A 10,116-nucleotide genomic window follows, 5' to 3' on the forward strand; every position below is an offset into this window, starting at 1 on the left:
ATAATAATAATGATGATAATGTAAGTCCCTCTCCGCCTTTTCAGACTTGTTCAGAAGTGCTGCAGTGAATGCAATAAGTGAATTATGCAGTAAAATAATTAAATCTTCATTTTAAAAACATTGTAGGTACAGTGTCTGTTGTGGGCCCACGTGTTTTTTATGTCATGATACTCATGGGATGATTAATTTGAGCCTTAATATACACTGTTCAAATTGATTAAGATAACACTTAGTGGTCACAGTATAACACCAAGTCGGTCAAACTTCAAGGATATCAAACTGTCAATTTCAGCTGCTTTGGTGCAAATCAAAGTGACAACAGGTGCAATGCAGAGGCAAAAGCAAGACAACCACAAAACAGGAGTGATTGCACATGTGGTGGCCACAGACAGCTGTTCTCTCCTCTTCCTTCCTGACTGATTCCTCTCTAGTTTTGTGCTCTGCAAGTGTCCCCGTCATGACAGCTTGCATGAGGTGGTGTCTGCAGCCCTATGAGGTTGCACAGGTAGTCCAGCTCCTTCAGGATGGCACATCTGTATGGCAGCTGGGAGGAGGTTAGCTGGTAGTCTGAGTAACAAGTCCCACCCAGTCTGATCACATGGCCCCATTCAAAGTGAAACTCTGCATGGGGTTTTGAGTACTTACCTGCTGTGGTGTTTCATGCGTGGGCCCGCTTGATTGAGAGTCATGGTTTGCCTCCTTATTTGAAGTGACTTGGTGTGCTGTGGTGTTGAAGGCTGCTGGTTAGCTGGTGGGGTGGATTTGTTGGAGGGGGATGGGTTAAAGTCGGGCCCGTTCTAGACCCTTTGCACAAAGAAGCTGCTGCGGCGTTATGAATTGATCAATAAAGTACTCATATTTCCTCATACATCATGGTAGTGTGTGTGTGTGTGTGTGTGTGTGTGTGTGTGTGTGTGTGTGTGTGTGTTTTCTCAGGTCTCTGACATCAGGCCAAACCGGTTTAAGGTGGTGGCAGCTCAGCTTTAACCCTGCCCAGTTGGTTCTAAATTTATGTAAATCAAGGTTCTGACTCTTATTTTATTTCTATGATCTGATTCATTAACTAGGATGAAACCTCCAGTCACAACCATGGCATTACTAAGTCTAACCTTAACTTCTAACAGCAGTGGAGTGGAGTATGTTAGTTACTGTGAGAAAGTAGTTTCAGACTGCCTGGCAGGCCGACTCAGGAATAAAATACCCCCTATTCTCTGGCACCCCTCCTTTACTGTGATAATAGTAGTAATAATAATAATAATGATAATGCTAATAATAATAATAATAATGACCAGTGTGCTAAGGGACTGTTCGTAATTACTGAGGGGGGAGGGGGTGGTGCAAAAAGGGGAGATGTGTCAAATCATATTTAAGATCATTTTTTGGGCTTTTCTGACTTTATTGTATAGGACAGAGTGAAAGGGGGTGAGAGAGAAAGAGAGAGAGAGTGGGGGGTGACATGCAGAAATGACATGCAGGCTGGAGTCAAACCTGCGACCGCTGGAGCAAGGCATCGCCTCTGTACATGGGGCGCCGGCACTATCCACTACGCGACCAACGCCCCCATATTTAAAGTACTGGTTAGGAACTTAGGGTTTTTTTTTTTTTTATTTTGGCTTAGAGGAGGGTCACACAAATATAAATGCTTGTATTATGTATTCATCTTACCGCAGATTTTCAAACAAAACATGACGTTCAAAGGCATGTCTTTTTTTAAAATCACCAAATCAAATCACCAGTCACCAAAATGACACAATTTATCTTCGCCAGAAACTGTAGAAACAGAAATTAAGGCTGGATTTTCAATTTTTTGATGGTCCGTAGACACATCACATTCTACCAAATGCTTCTGTCAGGAAAAAGAAAAACAATTACCAAATCTGAGCTTAAAATTGTGATATTTCATCACAATCACTTTATTCTATGTCTCATTTAGAGTTTTGCCAGCATGCAGGACGAGAGCGAAGAACTAAGGCTTTTTTATTTCTTTCAATTCTTGGATTTTGTCTTTAACTTTTAACTTTCAAGGAATGGTGGAGGGAGGGTCATGCATTTTTCACCAGTCACTTAGGGAAGCTCAAGGAAAATATTTTGAGGAGGGTCAAAATAAATTAATAAAATAAAATAAAACAAAGCTGCACTCCAGCCAACCCTGTCCTCTGATAAGTAAAGAACAGTCCCTTATTTTGAGAGAAGGCCCAATCCCAATATCCCCACTAAGTCTTAACCATATGGAACACAAATGGGATCAAAACATACTGTATAGTTCTGCTTTTGTATTTATAAGTTGGATTTTTTAGGTTTTAATGCGTTAAAAATAAACAGTGTCAGCACTTCATCAGTTTCTGAGGGGAATCCTTACATACAATTGTTGCAAGACAGAAAACAACTACCCACTCAGTTTACCTCTATGAATTGTTAAGACAGATTAAACTGGGCTGAGGAACTTATTGTTTATGGTGACATTATTAAAAATCTGATTTTTTTTAAAACTGTTTTTATTATTTGTAGGCTAAGAAAAAATGAAGCTTGTTTGCAAGATCATATTTGACACTTTCATTTAAAGTGGTGTGTTTGCCTAAGTGCCCACTAGATGGCAGTATTGGAGCACAAATGACAACCTGATGAATTTTGAGTAGATCTGGGGAGAAAGAAAGACTTTGGTGTTCAGTTCTTTGTCACTCTATGATTGGCCTGCTTCTGACTGGCATTACATTATTTCTAAAAATTAAAAAGAAATAATAAAAAGCTCTGTTTTCAGTGACTCATCTGAGTTTCGTAAACTGATAAAAGTCTTGAAAAGGGAACCATTTCCATTTCTGGTTTTCTCCTTTCCTCAACAGCAGGATTAGGCTATCAATCTATCTTTACTGATAAAGAAGACTGTGGTGCCACTCTCCATGACAGAAAGTACATTTATTGAGAAAATAAGAGCAGCATTATGTAGTTTACAATGTGACTTGTGCCTTTGCAGAGCCTGCCTAGGTGAATCCACCAACTGGTGCTCACTCGTTTCTCTCCCTCTGCTACAAAACCATGTCCTGTGCTGTCAGCTGTGTACACCAGACCAAAAACGCTACTGTCAACTGAATCAACTTCCAGGGCCTCTCAATGTCACAAAGGTGAGAAAATTATGTCAAAACTGACAGGATGGTCAGGCCTCCCTAATATCAGCTGATTGACAGATCAGCTGATAAAGACACATCACAACCACCACCAAGTGACGCTTCTGAGGACGTTTTCACCGCAACATGTCAAGGTATGTAACATCCTGATACATGTCTGAGATAAAAGAACAACTAAAGTAAATATGTTTTTTTTCCCAAACAAATATTCGGCAATGTGTACTGAGGATCAGGTTTGTAAACTGATTGAAAACCATTTCCATTTCTGGTTTTCTCCTCAAAGTCGAGGTATCCTTGAGGTTTCCTTTGTAAGTAGAAAGACCAAGAAGGAAAAAGAAGGCACACAAAAAAACAGCTTTTACAGCCTGCTAAAGTGAGTTCAATACTTTTACTTACTTACTTTACTTTTACTTTACTTTTACGACTTTTTTTTTTTTTTACAACTTGTCATTTAAAAGCTTCTCTCTGCGACCAGGTGTCCCTGCGCAGATTATTAGGGGGCATGTTGACACTCTTTCCAACAGCTCCAAAAACACACGTACACCACCATGTCCTGGACACAAATCCAGCCCCAAGCCAACCCAGGAAAAACCCAAACACACACATGTAGATTCTGACTTTCTGACAAAAACACTTAGTTCACAACTAGACCTTGGGACCTCCTGGACACACACACACTCAGGGCCCTGTTCAAGCTATGTGTAGCATGTGGTCTAAAGCGGTGGTTCCCAACTGGTGGGTCGTGGTCCAAAAGTGGGTTGCAATCCATTCTGAATGGACCACAAGTGACTTGCAAATGTATTTTTTCTAAAAGACAAAACAAAAAAACCCCTAAAATTTAATTTAATTTTTAAGTGCAGCAACTTTGAGACACAGAGCTTTTATTTTGAAGTGCTGTCTCCTGCTGCAGAACGAGTGACTAATGGACAGCTACTTAACAGAGACAGCAAAGTAGCTCAACAACATGGCCAAACAAATAAGTATGATGCTGAATGTATTGAACTGTGTGGACCTTGAACTAATGACTACGGAGGAATCTGGACCCCGTGGGAGGACAACTTGGGAACCAGTGGTGCCAGGCACAAGTACATTTAGGGCGTGTCCAACACCATTTTTGTCTAGTTAAAGCAGGTGTGCGGAACTTTTTACCATTAATAAAACTGTCCCTAGTTCGTATCACCTCCCCTTGAAGATTTGAACCCAACAGCAGGGCCGCCCCTCCCTAAACGCAGAACACGCGCTGTGCGTAGGGCCTCATCTTCTATGGAGGGCCAAATTTTGCGCGAGGGGACGCATTTGCGCATATGCGCAATTAATGCGCACATGCGCTACCGTGAGGCGCGCGTAGAATCAGCTCAAGGAAGGAGAGAAGAGACCTGACCACCCATGCATCGCTGCAATGATTGACAGTGCTCGACATCTGAACAATCAGAGATGTGAGACAGGCCTCTACTCTGACAATGTTCAAATCTAGGCTCAAAACAGCTCTATTTCACTGTGCATATGACTGAAAGGATCTTATCTGCAATCTTCTCTTTTAAAGTTCATTTTATAATGATTATTTATGTTTTTATTTTGTATTGTGATTTTAATGCATTTTCTTGTTCTGTAAAGCACTTTGAATTACTTTGTGTACGAATTGTGCTCTACAAATAAACTTGCCTTGCCTTGCCTTGCCTTGCGCTGGCAGGCACTTGCAGAGCTGCAGCAGGTGAAGAGTTGTTGACATGTCGTCCAAAAGAGCCTCAGGAGTATGTGCGGGGACGGGAGGTCGGGCGGGCTCCATGGAGAGGGAGACCCGAGCCTCGGGGGTATGTGCAGGGCCGGGAGGTCGGATGCTCCCAGAGAGGGGAGAGGGAGAAATATAGCTAAATAAGATGAAAATAGAAAAGAATGTCTCTGTATTTTATTTCTGTTTTCAGTGTTTAATTAAGGTGGGAGAGGTGGAGGGCTGAGGGAGATCGGACGCCTCCAGAGAGGGGAGAGGGAGAAATATAACAAAATAAGATTAAATAGGAAAAACCTGTCTCCCTCTTTTATTTTATTTTCAGTGTTTAATCAAGGGTGGGGGATTGAGGGGGTGGAAGTTACTTTCTTTTGATGAGTAATTGATGGCTATTTGTGACTCAGATTTGTTTGTTTATTTATTTCAGTTTGAAGTTATTTTTATTTAATATTTATTTATTTCAGGTTGAATTTTTTATTTTATTTGACTCATACAGCCAAACTACTGTATCTACAGTACATTTGTTATTGCCAGTAAAGGTTGTCAAGTTAAATGGCAAGTTGTTGTACGGTCATTTTGTACCTATGATATATTTGGGATGGGGGCCTCCAAATAAAATTTCGCTTAGGGCCCCAATTTGGTCAGGGGCAGCCCTGCCCAACAGTGACAAAAAAGCCTTTCTCAATATGGCTATTTAGCGTAGCCTCGCTCGGGTCGGATACAGCGGAAGTCAGCAAACCAGAATACGGCACCCGGAGACGGAAGCAATTCTGCTCGCCCGCAGCGGCCTGCAGCGATTAAACCACAGAAGAAGAAGGAGCCGTGTTTACAGAGAGTGTTCTTTGAGTAATACGTAACATAACACATAACAGTTTTACCAGAAATGTATCTATAAGGACTTGGTTGTACTTTCGATGTCATGGCGAATAACGAAGGAGCACCATCTAAAAGAAGAAGAACAGAAGAAGGCTAAACAGGACAGCGATAGGGCTCGAGCCAAAACGTGTGTAAACCTCGGTCGGGCATTCACCAAGTGGAGAGAGCTGAGAGATTTGAAAGGTTTAAAAACTGATCCCGAGTTGGCCCTTTTCCTAACCGACAGGTATGTAATTTTTGTTTTTATTTAGAGAATATACCGCAACTTGTTAGACGTTGTTTCACTTCAATATATGACGACATGGAAGTTATAAGCAAGCTAACAGTTAAATGTAGCTGATGTGAACCGCTTTTGTCTAGTACAACAAACGCCACAAAATTATCTGTGACTGTGACCATGAACACAAATATACAGCAGGCAGTTGTCCTCAGTTTATAAGAAATTCAGAGAACATTTATGAACAGGTCTTACTTTACAACTAACTTGTGTGTAACGTTAGCAAGTTAGCATGTTTCCACTAATTACTTGGACTGAACTAATGTTAGCAGCATTAGCTTTGCAAGCAAAGGCTGCAGGTAACCGCTTTGCTATGTTAGGATTAGATCAGAACAGAAACACGACAGGAGAATTTACTGAGTAATTTTGCTGTTTCCACTAATTACTTGGACTGACCTGACGTTAGTTAATCCTCTCACTCTGCAAAACATATGACATGCGGTAATTGCCGGCTGCAGTCGGAATTTTACGACACCAGGCTGTGGGTGTCATACCGCTTCGACCAAATGGGCGCTATAATCAACGAAAACGTAATGAGGTAAAGGGCTTTTATTTAGTCTCTTAATTTATAAAAGGTGTCACAAAGACCCACTCACGGTCTGTCGGCTGGTGCAGTGGACCTTATCGCAGCAGTGTTTTGTTAAAATATTATGACTGCCAACTTCTAAAGCCATATGCAAAAAGAGTCTCACTCCCTTGGAAAAAGGCCAGTAAACCAAAGTTCGTTAGCTGGATTAACTGGATGAACTCCTCTAAAACGTGACTGTACTGGTACAGTATGTTCCATGTGAACTATGTCTTTGAGTTTAATACAAGGTACAAACAAAGAAAGCATGACATGAATATAAAAATATGGGAACCCTCTTTAAAAAAGGAGAACTCTCCTTTTTTCCTTTTCTTTTATTGTCTTTATTTTATTATGTATAATTTCATATCTTTTATTATTGATGTTTGCATTAAGTTATCTTTAAAATGTATGACATGTAAGGGAAGACTTCATTTTGCTGTCGGACAATAATCTCTGCACTTTAAATGTTCTTCTGGATGAGAACACAGTTGCTTACCTGTTCTTATAAAGTATTTGAACATTAATAAAGATATTGTGGGGAAAAAAGTTGAATGATTTGTTTCATAAAATGCAGGTGGTTTCTGATGCCAGATTCAATCTATTTGAATGTCAATATTTTACTAATAGAAATGTAATTTGTTTCTCATGCTGCTGTATATTGGTAGCCATGTTTTTTGGTTGGATCACAGCAAAGTGTGTCCCTGACTGAGTGAATGGGTGAGTGATGAAGTTACACCATTGATCTGGTGAATGTTGGAGTTTCCCCATTGGCAAATGCCCATTCAAAATTAATCAGCGTGACAGTGTTGCTACTGGACACGTTTTGCCATGGCGGTCCACAAAGGAACTGACTGACAAACTGATCCACTTTTTATACATATTTGGTTGTTGGCCTTGTATGAGCACCGGTAAGCAACAGTTGCTCTTTGACTACAAACGCAGCCCCAGAATGCATTCATTATGATTTCTGGGGACCTTAACCAGGTCAATCTGGCCGGACTGTGCCCACTTTCAAGCAGTTTGTGTGCTGTCCAACCAGGGAAATAAGACACTGGACCTGCTGTATGCCAATGTTAAAGAGGCATACAGCCCTATAGCTCTAACCCATTCAGGGGATCAGAGCACAACGTGATGTACCTTCTACTCCAGTATAAGCCCCTGGGCCAACAGCAGCTTCCGACTTGTGAGAAGAGCAAGGAAACGAGCATGCCCAGAAAGACCGGAATGAACTTCAAGAACTTAAAGGGACATTGTGTAACATTTTCAGTTGTTTATTGGCAAAAATTGATGTCTGCATTCATAAATATGTCATCACTGGTGTGCTATTACCTCCACCAATAATCTGACTTATTCTCGTAAAAGGAGAATTTCGGATTTGCTTGTACATTGTGCGGGTAAGTCGTCTGTGGGGTTCCATAATGTTTCGCCATCTTGAGAATACATCCGCCAGCAAGGGACATACAGCACCGCCTTCGGCGTTTTCGTTGAGAGCCACGCCAGCGCTGCGTGACTGAGGAGCTGAAGGAGAGAAGCAAGAGGCGCTTCACTACTACCCCGGCAAATTTGAAACAAAGTCCCACTCTTTGAGCATAATGCAGGATCATGCATATGCAGCATCATGGGAGACGGAATCCTCGTCGCCAAGAAAGCACAAATGGGAATAGAAAAGGCAATGTGACCGGCGAATTAAAAAAATGAGGGTCCACATCGGGGTAGCCTTTCCCAGGTGGAGAGAGCTGCTGAAGGAGAATGGTAATGCAATCGCCGGTCACGTTGCCTTTTTGACTCCCTTTTGCGTCATCTTGGCGATGAGGATTCCGTCTCCCGTGATGCTGCATAATACATGATCTTGCATTATGCTCAAAGAGTGGGACTTTGTTATACTGCAGTAGTGCCGGGGTAGTAACGGCGCTGGCCGCTAACAGCAGCTAACAGCTGTTAGCGGCGCAGTGTTGCAAGGAGAGGGATGAGGTGTGTGAGGTTGAGCCACTTGTTAGTTGTCAAAGCACAAGACGTGATTGGTTTGTTTCGATTTACACCCGCCCCAACAGTCCTACGATGTAAACACAGCCTGCATGGTGAGGAGGGGGTTTTTCAACTCTCATCGTGTGTGTCTGTGTAGGAGCCTGAATGAATACTCCATGAAGTATCGGATGACATGGTTTCATCAACGTTATCATAGCTTTTTGGTACACAGCGACTACCGCTGTTGCAATACGCGTTTGAAACAGTGAGGCGCTAGAGTGCGCTCTCCGTTTGAATGCAATATATGAGTTCAACGTTAGACGGGAGAAATTCCTACACACTGTGGCTTTAAAGACTTTCATTCGGAATTAGAAACGGACTATTCCAGCCCCTTACATCGGAATGAATTTTCAATTGCATTGGCCATTTTCATTCCGAATTAGGTGTTTACAAGATCACTTTTAATAGGAATGAACTTTCATTCCGAATGAAAAGGGAATAAAACTGTCCGTGTAAATGCACTCATTGTCAGAGACAGATAATTGCAGTAGAAACACTACAAACTATCTCTCAGCTTTACAGACCTGACCAGATCTGACCTTTAACAATGAAAGCATAATTTGACGGTTAATGGCCTCTTCGTTTGCGAGTGCAAGGAGGGCGCGTAATTCCTTGTCTCCCCAGTTGCTCATCTTTACAGTATCTGTCAGGCTTGCGTTTCCCTCTTGCTACAAGCTGCCCGCTAATTCCTGCTATCAGCTGTTTCCTGTTTATCCACCGGCAGTGGCTCGCATGTGCGGCGTCATCAACAGCTCCTCCCACAAGTACTCAACTGACCCTCCCATTGCGGAAGGCCGCCTTAGTCTGTTTAAACTTAAAGGGTTCCTCCAATATGACTACCCTATGAGGCGGAAAATTGGGCGCCTCGGATCAACTCGCCAATCTGGCTCTGTGTGTCTAAACGCTCGCAGCTTGCGGGCAAAATGGCCCAACATTTGCGGAAAATCTGGCAGTGTTTTATGTTAATGTCATACAGTGAGTATTAGTGTGTGTTTATTTGTTCTATGTACATTATCTGGCAAACACTTTTGTAGACATTACAACTACATTAGTAAGAGTACATTAATAATAAGATGTGAAGTGCTTTGTGACTTTAATCCTACTCGAAAGAATAAATGAAAAATATAAAGGATGAGTTGGCTGATAACTGCCAACTGAAGTAGCAGCGAAGCCACCGCTTTAGAGAACTGAACGTTGCTCACAAGCATCATCTTGCCTTTCCTACTCAAACAGAAATGTATACAAGTGTGTGCCAGATAATGTTCATAGAACAAATAAACACACACTAATACTCACTGTATGACATGAACATAAAACAGTGAATGCATGTTACTTATCACTGATTATTAACAAAACAAAAAACAGCTCATAGAAAGACTGGTGCTCTTACTTTGACATGCAGAAAGGACGTCATCAGCTGGGTGATCACGTGCTATCCGAAAATGGCCGGGTAATACGAATTCATTTTTGTTCAGACCGGGGGAAAGTTTGTTTCAAAATTCTGTGTGTGTAAAAAGCAAAT

Source organism: Epinephelus fuscoguttatus, linkage group LG3 (assembly GCF_011397635.1).
Source record: "Epinephelus fuscoguttatus linkage group LG3, E.fuscoguttatus.final_Chr_v1".
Classification (NCBI taxonomy): domain Eukaryota; kingdom Metazoa; phylum Chordata; class Actinopteri; order Perciformes; family Serranidae; genus Epinephelus; species Epinephelus fuscoguttatus.